Source organism: Eleutherodactylus coqui, chromosome 6, assembly GCF_035609145.1.
Source record: "Eleutherodactylus coqui strain aEleCoq1 chromosome 6, aEleCoq1.hap1, whole genome shotgun sequence".
NCBI classification, from domain to species: domain Eukaryota; kingdom Metazoa; phylum Chordata; class Amphibia; order Anura; family Eleutherodactylidae; genus Eleutherodactylus; species Eleutherodactylus coqui.
Window position 1 is genome coordinate 25454364 of NC_089842.1, and position 21615 is coordinate 25475978.

At 45.3% G+C, this 21615-nt stretch overlaps 2 protein-coding genes across 3 annotated transcripts in view; both read left to right on the plus strand.

The window, feature by feature from the left end:
* Positions 1–21615, plus strand: part of LOC136633508 (uncharacterized) — a 767630-nt gene that overhangs the window by 205210 nt on the left and 540805 nt on the right. The window lies entirely within an intron of this gene.
* The window catches only part of LOC136631953 (beta-1,4-galactosyltransferase 3-like), a 121702-nt gene continuing 108320 nt past the window's right edge, over positions 8234–21615 (plus strand). For both annotated transcript variants that reach the window (XM_066606472.1, XM_066606470.1), the window contains exons 1-2: positions 8234–8295; positions 8508–8571. The gene's annotated coding sequence lies outside the window, so the exon portion shown is untranslated. The remainder of the gene's footprint in view (positions 8296–8507; positions 8572–21615) is intronic.

Genomic DNA, 21615 nt, shown 5'->3' on the forward strand with positions numbered 1-21615 from the left:
AAGTCAAGGTAATCTTTAGTTCTTTTTCCCAGGATATTAGGAAGGTTGGCTTAGTGAGTATTGGTGGAGCTACGAAAATTCTCTTGATATAGGAGATTTTCCTGGTACTGGGTCTATCTTCTTCTAGGACAGTTTCAAAATTCGTCTTCGGTCTGGAGGATTTGAATTTGGTTAGAAAGTCCCCTACTACTTTTTTCATATGTGATAGCTGCAGGAATGAGAAATTAGTGTTGGGGGCCAGCATTTATATAATATCTTCTGGTGTTTTGTGCGCCTGAGCCTGTATATCTCCCACTCTACTTCCCTGAAGTTGTTTCCAAACACTTAGGGAGCCCGGGTCTGAACGGATCTCTAGCAATCTGTTTAGACTACGGACAGGTGTCAGTGGGGAGGGGATTGGGGCCAATGAGTCCCTTAGTTTATCCCAAGTCTCACATGGGCCACTGAAGAGGGCATTAAAGCCCTTCGCTCTGTAGAGGCTCCTCCTAGGGAACCATAGGTCTTCCTGGAGGGAGTCCCCGTGTGAAGCTAACTGTGTTAGGTCTGCCCAATAGCTGAGTTGGATGGCTTGGTAGTAATCCCAGATGCTTGGCAAGTCCATCCCACACTCTGATCTCCTTTTAACCATTAGGTTATACGCCAGTCTAGGTTTCTCTTGATTCCACACAAAGCCCGTGCAGACTCTTCGGATAGATTTTAGAAAGGAGAGTGGTAGGTGTATTGGGATCATACATAGCTTATAAAGAACTATGGGGAGTACATAAGATTTCAAGATATTTTTTCGCCCAAACCATGAAAGACATGGGAAGTCATATGTTCATAGTAGTGCTTTAATATGGGATATTAGAGGGTGGAAATTATGTGTGTACAGGTTCTCAGTCCTTTTAGTAAGTTTTATTCCTAAATAATCAGTCCCCGTCTCGGACCAGGCAAATGGAGAGCTCGCTTTCAGTGCTCCGCATTGAGTGTCTGGAATTGAGATATTGAGTATCGTGAACTTAGTGAAGTTGACCTTAAAATTTGATAGTGTGCCAAAGTCTCGCAGGATTGAAGCCAGTCTAGGCAGGCTCCTCTCTGGCTTGGTGATCACGAAGGTAATATCGTCTGCGAACACAGCGGCCGACAGGGTACGCGAATTACCCTTCAGTCCCTCCATGACCGGGTCTTGTCTTACCCATTGTAGCAGGGGTTCTATGGTGATAATGAAAAGTATCAGGGATAAGGGGCACCCCTGGCGTGTCCCATTTCTGATCTCGAATGATGGTGAGAGCAAGTAATTTATTTTGAGTCTGGCATGTGGATTCGAGTACAGGGTAAATATCGCCGAGATAAAGGAATGCGGGAGATTGAAGCAAAGCAGTGTTCTTTCCATGAAGGTCCAGTCTACCCTGTCAAAAGCCTTCTCGGCATCAGTGCTCACTAAGGCCACAGGAGTTTTACTGGTTTGAGCCTATTTGATAGCGTGGAGTAGTCTAAGACAGTTTCCCCTACCCTCTCTGCCTCGAACAAACCCTGCTTGTTCTGGATCAGTGCGGGGATAAATTTGCCTAATCTTTTAGCTAATAGCTTGGCCCACATCTTTACGTCTAGGTTGATGAGTGATATCGGCCTATAGCTACTACACTGCATTGGGTCTTTACCTTCTTTTAAAATGAGAGTGATATGAGCTTCTTGGGCTTGCCTAGGAAGGTCTGCTCCTTTCAGGAGTGTATTGAACGTGTCTATGAGCTTGGGGATTAATTGTGTTTTTGAGGCAATTGACAGACCATCAGGGCCTGGGCTTTTACCCTGTGGAAAGGAGTCAAGGACCTCCTCCACTTCTTTTTCTGTAATTGGGGATAATAGGGAGGTCGAATCTGTTTCGTTCAGCTCCGGTAATTTTAGAGATCTCAGGAAAGCATCTATTCTGTCACTGGTGATTTGATTGGGAGTTGTACATTCCAAATCCTTTAGGTTGTACAACTTAGAAAAAAAGAGTTGAAACTCCTTCGCTATGTCAGAGGTAGAGGAAACCTGAGGTCCAGTCTGTGTTTTTATAGTGAGGACAGCATTCCTCGTCTTGGTCTTTTTTAGGAGGGAGGTCATAAGTTTGCTGCCTCGGTTGCCGTGGGCATAGAAGGCTTGCTTAAGATACATATGTTTTTTATTGAATTTGTCTGTTAGGCGGCATTTAAGTAGGTGCCTTAGAGCGGTTAGCTTGTCTAAGTTCCTTTTGGTCTGTGACTGTTTTGCTACCTGCTCTAACTTTGTTATTTGGGCTAGCAGTTTGTCTATTTCTCTTTGATTTAGCTTTTTCGTCCTTGTACCGAGCGCTATCAAAAGACCTCTAACAAATGCCTTATGTGCCTCCCAGACCATCGGCAGTCCCACACTCCCCTCAGAATTCTTTTTGAAATATTCCTCTAAGACCGTGATGGCGAACCTATGACACACGTGTCAGCACTGACACGCGTAGCCATAGTCGCTGACACACGGCTGCTCACCCCGTTAATGAATACTGGCAGGGGCCATGACTCCCCTGCTGGTTTTCACTAACCAGCATTACTACCGTAACAGCGCTGATCCCGGCACACACTGTGATGTCAGTGTGCAGTCAGGATCCTCCTCCCCCCGTCCCCCGACGTCTCTTACCTGTTGGTTCGCGGGAGCGTCCAAGGGAAGAGGCGTCCTGCAACAGACTGATGTCACAGTGTGTGCCAGAGATCATCGCTGATGGCGGCGCGCCAGGCACAGGAGGAGCGGAGCATCCACAAGGTAAGTACGTGGGACTCGTGGGGGGCAGTCACCGCTGAGGGGCCACTGTAAGGGGGGCAGATAATGCTGGGGGGCCGCTGTAAGGGGGGGCAGATACTTGTGGGGGGGGAGCTGTAAGGGGCGGGCCGCTGTAAGGGGGAGCAGATACTGCCGGGGGGGGGGGGTGCTGTGAGGGGGGCAGATACTGCTGGGGGGGTGCTGTAAGGGGGGCAGATACTGCTAGGGGGGCCGCTGCTAGGGGAGCAGATACTGCTGGGGGGGGGGGCGCTGTAAGGTGGGGCAGATACTGCTGGGGGGAGCGCTGTAAGGGGGGGCAGATACTGCTGGGGAGGGCCGCTGTAAGGGGGGGCAGATACTGCTGGGGGGGGGCGCTGTAAGGGGGGTAGATACTGCTGGGGGGGCAATGTAAGGAGGGCAAATACTGCTAGGGGGCAGATACTGCTGGGGGGTGGGCGCTGTAAGGGGGGCAGATACTGCTGGGGGGGTGCTGTAAGGGGGGGCAGATACTGCTGGGGTGGGCCGCTGTGAGGGGGAGCAGATACTGCTGGGGGAGGCGCTGTAAGGGGGGCAGATAATGCTGGGGGGCCTCTGTGGGGGGCCGCTCTGAGTGGTGCTGTCGCTGCTGGGGGGCCGCTCTGGGTGGTGCTGTCGCTGCTGGGTGGTGCTGTCACTGCTGGGGGGCCGCTGTCGCCGCTGGGGGCTCATCATTACTGAGATAAGTGAGGGGGCAGCAGCGAGAGGCGAGGGCCTGTGCTATGGGTGTTTTGGGTTTATTAAATACAGTTATACATTACAATTATACATTTTTGTTATTTAAACTATAAATATCACGAATTTATGGATTTTTTCTCGAAGTGACACACCACCCAAGTTATGCTCTGCTTTTTTGGCGAATTTTGACACACCGAGCTCAAAAGGTTGCCCATCACTGCTCTAAGAGGTCACCCATTTTAGATTTCTCCTCTAGGGAGTCCAGGAGAGAGTCGTTCAGACGCCATCTCCATTCGCCGAGGATAAGGTGCGGCAGGCTGACGTAGATGAGAATGGGGGCATGGTCCGAGACGATGACAGGATCACTGTTCGCTCTACTCAAATGAGTGAGTAAACCCGAGGAGATGAGGAAATAGTCAAGTCTTTGAAATGAGTGGTGGACTTGGGAAAGGTGGGAATAGTCCTTGGAGGAGGGGTGTAGGAAGCGCCAAGCATCCAGGATCTCTAGCTCCCGCATAGAGCGGAGTAAGCGTTTTAGTTTTATCTGTGATGTCTGGGAACGGCCTGTAGAGGAATCCATCAGCGGGCATAGGGTGACATTCAAGTCCCCTCCCAGTATGATGTGACCTGTGGCGAAATGCTTGAGAATTTCAAGCTGTTTGACAAGCCAGGGGACTTGGTCCACATTCGCTGCATACAGGTTGGCAATTGTCAATTTTTATATTGGTAATTTAGCCTCTTAAGAAGAGCACTCTTCCCTCCCCGTCTTGGAATTGTATATCAAGTTTAAAAGAAATTGACTTATGAAATGCTATGGTGACACCTTTGGCGGCTGTATTGGAGTGTGTGTTGTGATAATATTGTTGGAACCCCAGCCCTGAGAGGGGAAATTGCCTATCCTTTTTGAAATGTGTTTCGTGGTCTTCGATAGGGGGGGGGGGGGTCAGGAAGGGGACAATCCGTCCGTCTGGGGAGACAACGGGGAGTCCGCGGTGAATGTAGTGTGAACAGACTGATTCGGTTGGCTTGCTTAATGAAGGCAGTTCTTTTCGAATTCTGCAGAGGCCGATCGGGATATGCACTGGGATATGCAGCTCTATGGTGCAGGCTCTCTCCCTCAATCCCATTTCCCGCCTCTAAGTGTACCTTCGCTGTACCGCTGCTCCGTCGCCCCTCAGCAGTCCATACCTACCCCCTCCAGTCGAGACTTACCCCAGGTATCTCTTCGGGTAGTTGCCGGAGGGCCGCTGTTTGGATCAGTGCGTCTGGACTCGATCGTGTCGCGCGCCTGCGGGCTGGCGCGAAAATCTAGGCCCTGGCTTTTCACCCGGCACTAGGCCTTGGCGGGTAACCTCGCTCTAGAAGGGTCTGGAATGTCTCTTTCTGTTCCCAAGCTCGCAGACAAGCTAAAGCTGGTGTTCAGCGGGATGTCCAGGGGTCAGAAATGCCGGTAAACCGGTTTCAATCGCTCTGGCTGCAGAAGTAGAGGCTCCGTGCGTCCACTCCCTCTGCTAGCTAGGCAATGCCCCTGGAGGAGGGAATTTAGGGGAAACTGATACAATTTGCAGACGACACAAAGCTAGGAGTGATAGCTAACACTAGGGAAGAGAGAGAGTATTCAAAAACATCTAGAAAGCTTGCACAGTTGGTATTTAACACTGAGAAGTGCAAAGTCCTTCATCTGGGCAAGAAAAATGCCCACATACAGAATCACATACAGAATGGGAGGAATGCGGCTAAGCAGCAGCACATGTGAAAAAGACTTGGGTATACTAATAGATCGCAGATTGAACATGAGTCAACAATGTGATGCATCAGCCAAAAAGGCAAACACAATTCTGGGATGTATTAAGAAAAGCATAGAGTCTAGATCACGTGAGGTAATTATCCCCCTCTACTCTTCCTTAGTCAGACCTCATCTGGAATACTGTGCCCAGTTCTGGGCACCCCACTTTAAAAAAGGCATAGACAAACTGGAGCACGTTCAGAAAAGAGTTACCAAGATGGTGAGCAGTCTGCCAATCATGTCCTATGAAGAAAGTTAAAGGATCTGGGAATGTATAGCTTGCAAAAAAAAGGGTGAGAGGAGACTTAGTAGCGGTCTACAAATATCTGAAGGGCTGTCACAGTGCAGAGGGATCAGCCCTATTCTCATTTGCACAAGGAAAGACCAGAAGCAATGGGATGAATCTGAAAGGGAGGAGACACAAATTAGATATTGGACAGTGAAAGGGATCAATGAGTGGAACAGGTTGCCATAGAAGGTGGTGAGTTCTCCTTCAATGGAAGTGTTCAAACAAAGGCTGGACAGACATCTGTCTGGGATGATTTAGTAATCCTGCACTGAGCAGGGGGTTGGACCCGATGACCCTGGAGGTCCCTTCCAACTCTAAAATTCTATGATTCTGGTAACCAATCAAACTACAGCTTTTATTTCACCACAGCAGTATAAGAAATTAAAGCCAATAACAGTGCAGTTTTTATTTTATCTCAGCTGTGTAAAAATCGAAAGCTAGGCTCTAGCAACCAATCACAGCGCAGCTTTTATTTTACCTTAGTAGTATAAATAATAAAAGCAACACTGTGATTAGTTGCAATTGCAGCATAAATTACAAGGGAAGTCATTAGTTTTCAATTTTTAGTTGTGCCAGTATTCGTTGCTTGGTGCTGAAGAACACTCATGCGAAATTTCACTCAAATCAGACCAGTACTGTGGATTTGTACAAACAGACACATTTTGCGTTTTACTTATAAGATAGGAGTATCTACAGCGCATCTGCCAAACTCAAGGCCTGCAGGCCGAACCCGTCCCACCATGTCATGATCTATGACCCTCGACAAGGTCCAGATGCAGAAGGACCATTTCTCCACTTTACCCGGAGGACGCAGCTAGCGCTTGGCCAAGAGGGTCACGCTAGCAGAGACAGCAGGTGCCAAGTGAACTCCGGCGCACCACCTCCCACACTGCTCTGTTCAGCAGCTCACAGGTGGTGGCACACAGCTTGGGTAGAAAAATAGCAAATGAAGTTCAATATAGATAGATGTATGGTTATGCACATGGGCAGGAGAAACGGATGTCACCAATATAAACTAAATAGGGTACTGATATGGAAAAAGACCTGGGGGTACTAGTGGACTGTACACTTAACTGGAGAAATAAATGCCAGTCAGCTGCTGCAAAAGCAAATAAAGTCTTGGGGTGCATTAAAAGAGGTATAGGGGCGAGGGACGAGAACATTATCCTCCCACTATATAAGGCACTTGTCAGGCCTCACATGGAATACTGCGTACAGTTCTGGACACCGGTGCTCAGGAAAGATGTTGCAGTGCTTGAAGGGGTTCAAAGAAGGGCAACTAAATTATATTTCAAGGCCTTCTCTGAAAACCATCGCGGCGGTGGTCGCCTGCAACCCACTGCTTTCAATGGAGCCGCAGCAGCGCCGACCCCATTAAAAAGCAATAAGATGCTGTGCACATCCGCCGGGCCCAAGAAAGAAGATCCGGCCACGAAGGAGAGAAGATCAAGCCGCGAAGAAGGGAAGATCCGGAGCTTGCGGAGAGGTGAGTAATTGTTATTTTCAGCCCTCATGTCCGCGGGGCAGGAGGCACACGCTACGGATTCTCCATGGAGAATGCGTAGCAGGCCTGATTTTCCCCGTGGACATGAGGCCTAAGGCAGCTTCAGAAGACCAATTGAGTATGCTTCAACGCAACATATTTGTGCCATCAACGAGATTGATGAAGCAGATTTGCGTTTGTATCTGCGCATAGGACTGTACCTTTTGCGCACACCGCCCAGTTCACATGTCGATGTGACAATCTCATTTCTAATAAAGTCCAGATGTGTTCTTTTTCCTGCTGAATTGCGCGCTTATTGAGTGCGTATTTGCGTACCTGCTATTGGACCCCTCATGCGCAAATACGCTGGAAAAAGGAGCAGGTCCTATTTTTTTGCACTCGCGGGGATTGTGTGCAAAAAAAATCATTCATCATATTAAACCCATTAAAGGGTTCTAGTCTCTGTGTAATGTGCGGGCAACTTCTGCATGTGCAAAAACTCATTGAAATATAGCCTGAAGAAGCCCTCAGACAAGGTGGCAGTGTTGTTGCATGTAAGGCACAGGGCGATTATTGTGCGGTTTATAAGCCCTTTTTCTGGAGTTACGTCTTACATTCGGACAATGTCGGCTCAGATTATCATTTTGGATGATGTTTCTTCTCATTCCCAGAACTTGTGAAACCTGAAATCATTTCCTTGTGTAATAAGAACATAAAGTAAATCTTCCTAATACAGAAAAAGAAATCTGCATATAATGAGACTCGCCCTGACAGCGCAGTGCAGGAATGTTGTGAGCGGTGCTTTTGTAATAACTGAAGAGTTCCAGTCTGGAGCACAGTGCCGTATAGAGACAGCGCAGGGGGATACAGACTGCCAAGAGGACCTTCAAATCAGTAATGATCACATAGTAGCGCCCCCACCTTGTGCCTCTCCAGCTGTTACAGAAGTACAACTCCCTCATTTATCGTGTGTTTGATACTTTTGGATACTTTTTATGCCAAATACAACTAAAATTGCATGGATTTTTTGAAAAGGGGCACGGCCAATATGCAACACTATGTGCCAAAAATTGTGGCAAAAGTTTGGTGCAATTGTTAGTGTAGACCTAGCATAATGTAACCAGGGAGAAATACAGGTTTATTACAGCTAATAACCTTGGTTAATCAGAGACAGTAATTATACACATATTTCAGATGCCCGCACCCACAGAGCTTTATATAACCCTGCACATCCCTGCACCAGCAGAAGACCACAGCTGAGACATCACACAGGTAGGTACCGGCTACTAACCTATAACTCTTCATATCTATACAGAGATAATCACTGCACAGTATCTTGTATCCATCACTAGTCATACTAGAGAGTTCTGATACATTGTAACAACACTGCACATGTGTCAGGATCAGGACAGATCTTCATCCACTGACAGCAAGCAGAGATCTTGCAAATGCTGAACTTTCTAATTGTATTTTTTCTTTTACAGGACGAAGGTGAAACCCCAGAACTGACCATGTGACCGGTCTCTGTGCTGCTGCCGTTATAGCTGAGTGAGTATTTCTTCATGTTTAGAGCGGATTCCCGCTTTTCAGAACATTTCTGGTTTAATCTGCAGAAAATTCTTGATTTACAGTTTTTGTAGTGATTTTTCAATATTTGATGCAACTTTTTGCATTTACCTACAAAGATGTATTCAGAGTTCTAAGTGGTGACACAGAGCGTCCCCGACGCACCCCGCTGTCATGTGACCTCCGAGCTGTATTCTCTCTGTGTCATCAATATACGGTAATATATACCGAGTGGGCTTATTCCGGTGACGTACATATCAGGGCTGCAGCAGTTGTGATTAGGTTCTGTTGTCCCATCACCGAGGCTGATGGATCCTGTCCTACACATTGCAATATTTTACAATAAAATCTCAGACATAACTAAAAAAAAGGGAAAACAAAAAAAACTAAAAAATTATCCCACTCAAAATAATCCATGTATGGTCCTCCTGGTCTGGCTATTCTCCATATCTTTCTCATATACTGTCTTCAGCCTTTCCTTTCTATTACACTTAACAATATTATGACAGCTCTGATAAACTGCCTGCCGCCTACTATTCCTCTGCCCACTGCTCTCAGTCTCAGCCTCGTCTCCACTACTGACTTTTCTGATTCTTCTTCCCTTCACCCCTACTGTCACCTGCAGTGCCGTCGGTGGACCCCAAGGGGTCAGGTTCTTCTTTACAAATTTGTGTATGAAACGCCCGAGTGACTGACGCCTAAATGTGGTAATTTGGCTTGTACCTCATTATTTATTTGTTTTATGCTTTCCTCTGGATCAACATTCGGGGTATCATAACTAGCATATAGTGAAATACCTGTACAGACTCCATTGTTACCTGTGTGCTTGTAAGGCCGCCTGCACACGAGCGGAAATCCCGCCGCGGGATTTCCCGCGGGATTTCCGCCGCTGAAAGTTTGCATAGGAGTGCATTAAAATACGCACTCCTATGCAGACGGCCGCGGTTTGGCCGCCCGAAATCTCGCGCGGCAAACAAACCGCGGCATGTCCTAATTTTCTGCGGGGCACGCACTCACCCAGCCGCCGGCTCCGGTCTGCGCATGCGCCGGCTGCGAGGCAGCCGGCACATGAAAGAGCCGGGGCCGCCAGACGCGGGTGAGTACGCGCTCGTCCCTGCAGGCTCTCGGGTCGGATCGCGCGGCGAGAATTCTCGCTGCCGGATCCGACCCGCTCATCTGCAGGCGGCCTAAGTAAGTGTCATAAAGTATCTTATTTCTATATATACTTTGGTGCCGTGTCTTAAAGGGGTTGTCCCGCGCCGAAACGTTTTTTTTTTTTCAACACCCCCCCCCCCCCCCCGTTCGGCGCGAGACAACCCCGATGCAGGGACGTAAAAAAAAAACCGCTCAGCGCTTACCTTAATCCCCGCGCTCCGGTGACTTCTATACTCACCGGCTGAAGATGGCCGTCGGGATCCTCTTCCTCCGTGGACCGCAGCTCTTCTGTGCGGTCCATTGCCGATTCCAGCCTCCTGATTGGCTGGAATCGGCACGTGACGGGGCGGAGCGACACGGAGCCCCATTGAAGAAAGCAGAGGACCCGGACTGCGCAAGCGCGTCTAATTTGGCCATTCGACCATTTTAGACGGCGAAAATTAGGCGGGCTCCATGGAGACGAGGACGCCAGCAGCGGAGCAGGTAAGTGAAAAACTTTTTATAACTTCTGTATGGCTCATAATTAATGCACAATGTACATTACAAAGTGCATTAATATGGCCATACAGAAGTGTATAGACCCACTTGCTGCCGCGGGACAACCCCTTTAAGGCGACTTCAGAAGACCAATTGCCTATGCTTGAAATATAGCCTGAAGAAGCCCTTGGACAAGGTGGCAGTGTTGTTGCATGTAAGGCACAGGGCGATTATTGTACGGTTTATAAGCCCTTTTTGGAGTTACCTCTTACATTCGGACAATGTCGGCTCAGATTATCATTTTGGATGATGTTTCTTTTCATTCCCAAAACCTGTGAAACCTGAAATCATTTCCATATGTAATAAGAACATAAAGTAAATCTTCCTAATACATAAAAAGCAATCTGCATATAATGAGACCCGCCCTGACAGTCCGAGCAGGAATGCTGTAAGCGGTGGTTTCACAATAACTGGAGAGTTCCAGTCTGGAGCGCAGTGCCCTATAGTAACAGCGTAAGGGGGAATACAAGCTGCCAAGGGGACCTTCAAATCAGTAATGGTCCCATAGTAGCGCCCCCACCTTGTGCCTCTACAGCTGTAGTACAACTCCCACATTTATCGTGTGTTTGATGCTTTTGGATACTTTTTATGCCAAATACAATCAAAGGGCATGGATTTTTTTAAAAGGAGCATGGCCAAAATGCGACACTATGGCCCCCTGCACACGGGCAGAAATTCCGCAGCGGGATTTCCGGCAGAATTTCCACCCTTGCCCGCTGCCATAGGATTGCATGCATGCATTCAATGTTCTATTTCTGTCTCGCCTTCAGCCTTTCCTTTCTATTAACAATATTAGGACAGCTCTGATAAACTGCCTGCCGCCTACTATTCCTCTGCCCACTGCTCTCAGTCTCAGCCTCGTCTCCACCACTGACTTTTCTGATTCTTCTTCCCTTTACCACTACTGTCACCTGCAGTGCCCCATCCGTCGGTGGACCCCAAGGGGTCAGGTTCCTCTTCACACTCCATTCCCAAATTAGCATTGGACTCTTCTCCCAGCACACTCTACAACCATCACTGGTGACTCAATCATTTTCTTTACTGCAGCACGTTTTCCGGAAGAATCTGCAACCTTGCTCTTTCTTTTTACCACTTGGAACTAGAGATGAGCGAACGTGTTCGGCTCCGCCCCTTTTCGCCCGGACACCGAACTTCGCGAGGAATTCCGTGTTCGGGCGAAAAAAGTTCGGGGGTCGCCGTGGCAGCGCGGGGGGTTGCGGCGGGGAGTGGGGGGGAGAGGGAGAGAGAGAGGGCTCCCCCCTGTTCCCCGCTGCTGCCGCCCGCGCCGCCGCGCCTCTCCCCGCCCCCCGGCGCCCCCCGAATACTTACGCGCGAACACGGAAGTCCTCGGAAAAGCCGGTGTTCGGGTGCGTAAGTGTTCGTTAAGAACACGTTCGCTCATCTCTACTTGGAACCCTTCTGCATCCACTGATGAACCCCCGTGACCCTTGGCTAACTTGGCTGAAAATTCTGCGGACTCATAGGGCAATTGATTGAATTATTTGGCAGCAGACTGACTAATTGATTTACTCTTTCCATGAGTTTCCTCTTCTGTGGCTGGTACTTGTAGTGCAACAATTATACCGATTTGTACCTTATTGGCCATGCGGAATTGGTCCAACCCCAGGGGAGGTCCTTAACCCCTTAATGACACGGCCTATTTTGGGCTTAAGGACGCAAGAATTTTTGGCAGATTTTCTTCTCCATTTATCAAAAGCCATAATTTTTTTATTTTTCCGTTGACGCGGCCGTATAAGGGCTTGCTTTTTGCGCGGCGAACTGTAGTTTTTATCGGCATCATTTTGGGGTACATTTGACTATATTGTAAAACTTTTTTTTTTTTTTTATGATAGCAGGGAGAGAAAACGCATCAATTCTGCCATATATATATATTTTTTTTTACAGCGTTAATCATGCAGCATAAATACCACAATCCATTTTTTCTGCGGGTCAGTATGGTTACAACGATACCAAAATTCTTACATTTTTTTAGGTTTTTTCACTTTTCTGCAATAAAAATCCTTTTTTCGGAAATCATTTTTTTTCTAAATCGCTGCATTAAAAGTCCTGTAACTTTTTTATTTATTGATGTATGGAGCTCTGTGAGATTTTATTTTTTGCGCGACGAGCTGTAGTTTTTATTGGTACCATTTTGGGGTTCATATGGCTTTTTTGATCACTTTTATTGCGTTTTTAGTGAGGCAAAATGCTAAAAATTAGCATTTTGCCTCAGTTTTTTAGCGTTTTTTTTAAACGCTTTTTACCGTGTACAGTCAAAAGCATGTGCAACATATTGTACGCGTCGTTACAGACGTGACAATACCAAATATGTGGGGGTTTTAATTTTTTTATGCTAATCTGAGAAAAAGCATAAAAAAAGGGTTTTTTTAACTTTTTTTTTCCATTTTTTTAAATTCATTTTTTTAATCATTTTTTTTTTTTACAACATTCGTGTCCCCCTGGGGAACTTTGACAACAGTACTGCCCATCGCTGTGATAAGGCATGGCAGGGCTACTGCCCTGCCATGCCTTATCGCTTACACAGCGATCTCAGGCACTGGCAACAGGACGGGCTCTCGCGATAACATCGCGAGAGCTGGCCGGAGACACAGAGGGAGCGCGCTCCCTCTGTGAACTCTTTCCCTGCCGTGATCTACTTAGATGGCGGCAGGGAAGGGGTTAACAGCGGGATGCCCCCCCCCCCGCGCGCTGTTGCAGCAGGACGCCGGCTGCAACAGCGGGGGGCGCATCTCTGATGCCCCCCGCTGTTGCAGCGGGACGCCAGCTGTGACTGACAGCCGGCTCCCGCTGAGGGATAGCGCGGGATCATATGTGATCCCGCGCTATCCCCAGGACGTAAGTTTACGCCCTGTTGCGGGAAGTACCCCGCTGCCAGGACGTAAACTTACGCCCTGCAGCAGGAAGGGGTTAAGCAACTATATCTGAAGGGCTCTGACTTCAGACTCCTTAACCCCAGTAGCCTACCATCAAGGCTACATGGCTAGACTTTATCTTTATTATTTTGCGTTGTTTCTTTGACTTTAGGAAGGGACTTTAGACGGCTATCTCCAGATTGTGAGCTAGGATCTATTTGAACAATGGAAAAGCCCTTTTTGCCTTCTGCATAAAAAAATTTGACATCTTCTTGTGGGAGAATTACAAATAGTAGATCCATATTAGATTGTCATCTAGTCCGTAACTATATACTGCAATGACGCTTATGTGAATGCAGAAATCCATACAAAGACACTATTTTTCAATAATATCAATCCACCTGGGATATCTAGGTCCCATGCCAGCCAGCACCTCCCGATCCTGTCATCCGCGGTGTGCCGTTGCCATCGCGCCGTGGTGTGCACCACATTGTCATCCAGCTTCCGACCGCTGGTTGGCAGTGGTTGGCATCCGGCGCGCATGGCTCTACTGTGCATGCGCGGACTTGCCATATCATCGCGATACCTCGGCAGGAGGTGTGTGTGTGGCGCTGGCCGGCGTGGATTATAGTATTTAAACTCCATTTTGGAGTGAACATGCCATCTATGCTCAGATTATCACAGCGACAGTGTCAGGACAGTGTCCGGGATATGGGGGTCCTTGAGAAATCCCGCAACCCCTGTCCCCGCCTACTTGCCCCCCTGGGCTAACCCCCAGGGCGACAACTGGGCGGCGGTCCCTACCCTCACTAGGGAAGCGGGACACGGGAAGACAACAGACACTGAAGACAAACAAACGGTAGAGTGGTCAGACAATCCGGGTCGGCAACAGGAGGGTACGCGGTACAGAGGGGAAGGCAAAAACGTAGTCAAAGTCCAAAAGCAGAAGTCAGAAAAGCCGGGGTCACACAGAGCAGTCAGAATAAACATGGGTGCAGCTGGAGAACCAAACTAACACTGGCAAGGGCTGGAAGGAAAACACACACTTTTAAATGCTGTCAGAGCTCCCGCCCCCGCAGCTGATTGGGGAGCCTGACAGCAGCAGGGCCAATCAGGGAGGTGCTGGGGACACGCCCCCAGCCTTGCAGAACAGACCGATACCAGGGAAGCCTGCTAGGCAGTCAAGTAACTAGAGAAGCACCTGCTGCCTCCCTAGCAACCCGGCGGCGACCAGTTTTACAGCGGCCCAGGGAGATTACCAGAACCGGGGCTCCCCTACGCCACACTCCTGTAACCCGGGTGGCATGACCGGTGGTGCGGGCACGGCGGCCGCGAGAATTGCTGGTTCTGACAGACAGGGCTGCTATGACCTGTCTCTAAATAACCATCCATCCTGATGAGGCAGTACCAGAATTTACTGCCGAAACACGTTGATGGTGACAGGAGGGGGGGGGGGGGGGGGACTTTATAACAAATCTTAGTCCAGCTACCCATGACTATTTGGGTCAACCATCAAGATACATCCTATAGATTGGTTGACCCATTGAGACAGAAGCAATATCGCTTATTAGGAACATGATATAGGGATCAATGAGGATGAGATTAGATCCTTAGTTGTAGATATGCTTTATTATTATTAGCCTTGACTGGGATGGATGCACAGTAATCAAGTGCATCTCTTTCCTTTGTGTGTTTAATATCAGTATAGCGGCTGGAAGGTTATATGCAACTGGATAGGCTGAGCGGTTGCACCTTTCCCTGTAGCTGCTCTTTTGTTCTCTGTTATCAGCTAACTGCTCAAATAAATATAGGAGTGAATTATTGTATGCTTGTTCTATCATGCCGCAAAACATAGTGCATGAAATATAAAGGTGCCTTAAGTTCATTAAAATAATTGCATCGGTCAATCCAGTGACCTTATCTGTACTCATAATGATTGCGACTAATGAATGAAGTATATATATATATATATATGCCCTTATGAGATTGGAATCAGTGAAACGACCACACTCCTTTCCATATGTGTCTGAATGCCAGCTGAATAGCTAGGAAGGCAGATATACATAATATCGTTTGAGAGGTGTGTCATTCCATATAAGTACTCTATTGTTCTCTGACATCAATCTCCATTATAAGGAAAGCTCTAATTAACAGATGCATCCTCTCTCTTTTAGTACATCACAACATTTACTTTGGCATTGTAAGGTGCACCAACATTGTCAAACTAATTGCAGCGGTAGATATGTGCAGTAAAAACAGAGTACATCTACACATATACAAAAGATACACCATCTCTTGTATCTCTATGACTGACTAGTGTGACTGTCAGTCTTTATTTATCAGGGGCTAATAGTGGACATAATCTGCAAGATCCCTTCAGCATAGAAGACATGGATATTATTTACCGTATATACCGGCGTATAAGACGACTTTTGAACCCCGAAAAATCTGCTCTGCAGTCGGGGGTCGTCTTATGCGCCAGTAATACAAAAAAAAATGTGTAAAAAAAAAAATCATTACTCACCTCCCCCGGCGTTCTGTCGCGCTCCGGCAGGATGTCGCTCGCTCCTCGTCCCCAGCGCAGCATTGCTTTCTGAATGCGGGGCTTGAAATCCCCGCTTCCAGAAAGCTAATACACACGCCGTCAGCCAGTTACAGCCATTCAATGACATCATTGAATGGCTGTGATTGGCTAAAACACACGTGGCTTCAGCCAATCACACTATTCAATGACATCATTGAATGGCTGTGATTGGCTGAAGGCGCACGTGTGTTAGCAATCACACCCATTCAATGATGTCATTGAATAGTGTGATTGGCTGAAGCCACGTGTGTTTTAGCCAATCACAGCCATTCAATGATGTCATTGAATGGATGTAACTGGCTGACGGCGTGTGTATTAGCTTTCTGGAGGCGGGGATTTCAAGCCCCGCATTCAGAAAGCAATGCTGCGTCGGGGACGAGTAGCGAGCGACATCCTGCCGGAGCGCGACAGAACACCGGGGGAGGTGAGTACTGATTTTTTTTTTTCTCCACTGTAATACCGGCGTATAAGGTGAAAGTTGGGGGGTCGTCTTATACGCCCCGTCGCCTTATACGCCGGTATATACGGTAATCATAGAGTCACGCAATTTTATATTATACTAGCTGATATACCCGGCTTCGCCCGAGTTAATTTGGTACTGGTGTTTATCTGGTGTTCACACGGAAATCTTATGAAGTCGTGGTTACTTTAGAGATACTGAGGAAAAACATATGTTCACCATTTTGCATAGTTCTCTGCGTTACCCAGGAAACACCACGGGAAGTAACCATGCGAAGTTTCCTTCATATAAAATGACATCAGGAAGTGAGAAAATTACATTCCGTACGTAAAATTTGGATGCTAATTCTTTTGCGCTAGAATTGAATATTCCAGTTAGGACCCATTAGCTTTTCCTATTTATGAGATAATCAATGCGCGTGCCAAATTTCACATATCTATGACACCGGAAAGTGAGAAAATTACATTCCGTACGTAAAATTTGGACGCTAATTCTTTTGCGTATAGAATTGAATAATCGAGTTGGGACCCATTAGCTTTTCCTATTTATGACATAATCAATGCTCGTGCCAAATTTCACGTTTCTATGACACTGGAAAGTGAGAAAAATACATTCCGTACGTAAAATTTGGACGCTGGTTCTTTTGAGCATAGAATTGAATAATCGAGTTAGGACCCATTAGCTTTTCCTATTTATGACATAATCAATGCCCGTGCCAAATTTTAAGTTTCTATGTGAGAAAATTACATTCCGTACGTAAAATTTGGACGCTAATTCTTTTGCGCATAGAATTGAATAATGGAGTTGGGACCCATTAGCTTTTCCTATTTATGACATAATCAATGCTCGAGCCAAATTTCACGTTTCTATGACACTGGAAAGTGAGAAAAATACATTACGTACGTAAAATTATGACGCTAATTCTTTTGAGCATAGAATTGAATAATCGAGTTAGGACCCATTAGCTTTTCCTATTTATGACATAATCAATGCCCGTGCCAAATTTTAAGTTTCTATGTGAGAAAATTACATTCCGTACGTAAAATTTGGACGCTAATTCTTTTGCGCATAGAATTGAATAATGGAGTTGGGACCCATTAGCTTTTCCTATTTATGACATAATCAATGCTCGAGCCAAATTTCACGTTTCTATGACACTGGAAAGTGAGAAAAATACATTCCGTACGTAAAATTATGACGCTAATTCTTTTGCGCATAGAATTGAATAATTGAGAGAGGCCCATTAGCTTTTCCTATTTATGACATAATCAATGCCCGTGCCAAATTTTAAGTTTCTATGTGAGAAAATTACATTCCGTACGTAAAATTTGGACGCTAATTCTTTTGCGCATAGAATTAAATAACGGAGTTGGGACCCGTTAGTTTTTCCTATTTATGACATAATCAATGCTCGTGCCAAATTTTAAGTTTCTATGTGAGAAAATTGGATTCCGTACGTAAAATTTTGACGCTAATTCTTTTGCGCATAGAATTGAATAATCAAGTTGGGACCCATTAGCTTTTACTATTTATGACATAATCAATGCTCATGCCAAATTTCACGTTTCTATGACACTGCAAAGTGAGAAAAATACATTCCGTACGTAAAATTATGACACTAATTCTTTTGCGCATAGAATTGAATAATCAAGTTGGGACCCATTAGCGTTTCCTATTTATGACATATTCAATGCCCGTGCCAAGTTTTAAGTTTCTATGACATTGGGAAGTGAGAGAATTAGATTATGTACGTTAAATTTTGACGCCAATTCTTTTGCGCTAGAATTGAATAATCGAGTTGGGACCCAATTACTTTTCCTATTTTTATAGTCAGTCAGTGAGTCAGTGAGTCAATCAGTCAGTCAGTGAGTCAGTGAGGGCTTTCAGCTTTATATATATAGATTTAATAAGGGCTAAATTTTATATTTAGTGGTTCCCTTCGGTGAATAGAGCTATTACTATAAAGGGAGCTTTTCTGCCTCGGTGACAAAAGAGCTTTCTATGTGGGGTTTAATTATCGATACCATTCCCCACAATATAGGATACAGATATATCTCCTCACTAGTGAACCTACTAGAATTTGTTTTGCTATCAAAACATCTCCCTTCTCCCTTTATCTATAGGGGTGGGTAGTTATCTATTTATTCAATCTTGTGGTAACCATCCTTTTTCAAATACATCTATAATCAAACTACGTGTTGCATCCCACTGGGAGTGCAACCTCCAAAACAAAGAAAAAGGCACAACCGCGCAAAGGAACATAAAACTAAGGGAGTTCTCTCCCTATAAACCCCTAACCTGGGAGGGGGCCCTGCCTACTCGACGGGCCGATCACTCCGATAGGTGCGAGCCCACACTCGTGCCTGGGCCACTGACAAGTCCCTTCCCGGGAGCCTTAGCACCAAAGAAAGGGAAAACAAATAACCAAATAAAGCAGAAAAAGACTTAGCTAGAATAGAGGAGCTCCAGCCAGGATGTGTTCCTCCGTTGCTGTCCAGCAGCAACTGAAGCATTGACCAGCACATGGGTCAATGCTAGCACTGTTTAAGTAGGAGCCGAGCTACTCAGCACCAGGTGCTGACTGACATCACTCCTGCAACTACCACACCCCTCAGCTCCAGGAGAAGCAAGGGCACTCCCAAAACCTGGTCTGGCCTGCAAGAAAGGTGAAGGTCTCAGAACGGCTGCAACACTACGGTTCTTGATGAATTGCATCATCTGCAACGAAACGCGTTGAACCGCGAACCACATATCATTTAACAGTACGCACCTCCTATGCGTCTACTGGGATGAATACTTACTTTGCACACCTTGGTTATCTTCCAAATTAGTGTGCTCTAAAGTCCTTTATTATTACTGTTTTCTGGGAAATTGGCACACAGGCGTGCATCATTCACCATATGTAGGGGTGATTACAAGTTCATGTGACTCCCAATTTCCCCAGTTATTGCCACACCTTCATCCACACAATTTTTCTTGTGGTGTGGCGATACGTTGTGTGTGTGTGTCTTGAGCCCTATGTGAAAATAATTTTTAATATTCTATTTAATAAAAGATGAATTTTTTATTTACGTCTATTCTGCGAAGGCTTCTAAAATTACTATAGACTGTTTTTGCCTCTGTGAAAAGCAATATCTCAAATATGTGCAAACAAACTACACAAATTTTTGAATTTTAAAAACTACACCCCTTAATATATTTACTGAGGGGGTTGTGAGTATTTTGACCCCACAGGTTTTTTTTTCAGGAATTAATGCAATTTAAAAGGAGAAAAAATAAAATTTTTATATTTTTGCAAATATGTTATTTTAAAGTCAGTTTTTTTTCTATAGTGCACATGAAAATGAGGACTTGCACCCCAAAATGGACCCCCTGTTTGTACTGTGTTCAGAAACATACCCATTGTGGCCCTAATCTTATGTCTGGATGTACAATGGGGCCCATAATGAAAGGAGCAGTCGGTGGCTTTCAGAGCAGACATTGTGCTTGAAGGTGATTTAGGCTCCATTGCCCACTTGAAGAACACTTGAGCAACCAAAATGATGGAGAACCCCCACAAACTAGACCCCTTAACAAATTCATCTAGGGGTGTACTGCGCATTTTTATCCCACCGTTTTTGAATGAATCTAAGCAAAGCAGGAGGAAAAAAATATGATTTTAATTTTTTTTGCCAATTGTGTAATTTTAAAAACATTTTTTTGGTACAGCACACATATAAATGAAGACTTTCACCCCAAAATGGATATCTGTCCCGTGTTCAGACACATACCCATTGTGGCCCTAATTTACTTCTAGGACACATGGCTAGGGCTGTAATGGAAGGAGCACCCGTTGGATTTCAGGGTACAACGGAATAAATTCCAAGCCCCCTATGTACAAGAATATAACTACTATAATACTGCTCCTATGTACAAGAATATAACCACTCTAATACTGCCCCTTATGTACAAGAATATAAATACTATAATACTGCCCCCTATATACTAGAATATAACTATTAGACTACTGCTCCTATGTACAAGAATATAACTACTACAATACTGCCCCCTATATTCAAGAATATAACTACTATAATACTGCCCCCTGTGTACAAGAATATAACTACTGTAATACTGCCCCCTATGTACAAGAATATTACTATAATACTGCCCCTTATACTGCCCCCTATATTCAAGAATATAACTACTATAATACTGCCCCCTATGTACAAGAATATAACTACTGTAATACTGCCCCCTATGTACAAGAATATAACTACTGTAATACTGCCCCCTATGTACAAGAATATAACTACTATAGTACTGCCCCCTATGTACAAGAATATAACTACTATAATACTGCTCCTATGTACAAGAATATAACTACTATAATACTGCTCCTATGTACAAGAATATAACTACTATAATACTGCCCCCTATGTACAAGAATATAACTACTATAATACTGCCCCCTATGTACAAGAATATAACTATTATAATACTGCCCCCTATGTACAAGAATATAACTACTATAATACTGCCCTCTATGTACAAGAATATAACTACTATAATACTGCCTCCTATCTACAAGAATATAACTACTATAATAGTGCCCCCATGTACAAGAATATAACTACTATAATACTGCCCCCTATGTACAAGAATATAACTACTATAATACTGCCCCCTATGTACAAGAACATAACTACTATAATACTGCCTCCTATGTACAAGAATACAACTACTATAATACTGCTCCTATGTACAAGAATATAACTACTACAATACTGCCCCCTATATTCAAGAATATAACTACTATAATACTGCTCCCTATGTACAAGAATATAACTACTATAATACTGCTCCTATGTACTAGAAATACAAACTATAATACTGTCCCCTATGTACAAGAATCCAACTTCTCTAATACTGCCCCCTACATGCAAGTATATAACTAGTATAATACTTCTCCCTATGTACAAGGATATAACTAGTATAATACTGCCTCCTATGTACACAAATATAACTACTATAATACTGCCTCCTATGTACAAGAATATAACTACTATAATACTGCCCCCTATGTACAAGAATATAACTACTATAATACTGCCCCCTATGTACAAGAATATAACTACTATAATACTGCCCCCTATGTACAAGTTATATTCACTAAGCTGAGGCAGGAAGTCTCCATACACTCCTTGACAATATGGCTGCCTTCTCAGTTGGGGTAACTGCAGGGTCAGGGACACGGCCTCCCATACCTGTATACTAAATGGACAGTCTAAAAGAAGATGCTCCATAGTCTCTACACACTGACCACACTCTTCTCTAGGACAAGATCTATTTGTTACATTGCGACATTTCAAATTATCTCTGACATACATCTTCCCATGAAATGCCAGCCATGCCACATCCCTCATGTGTGTAGGCAC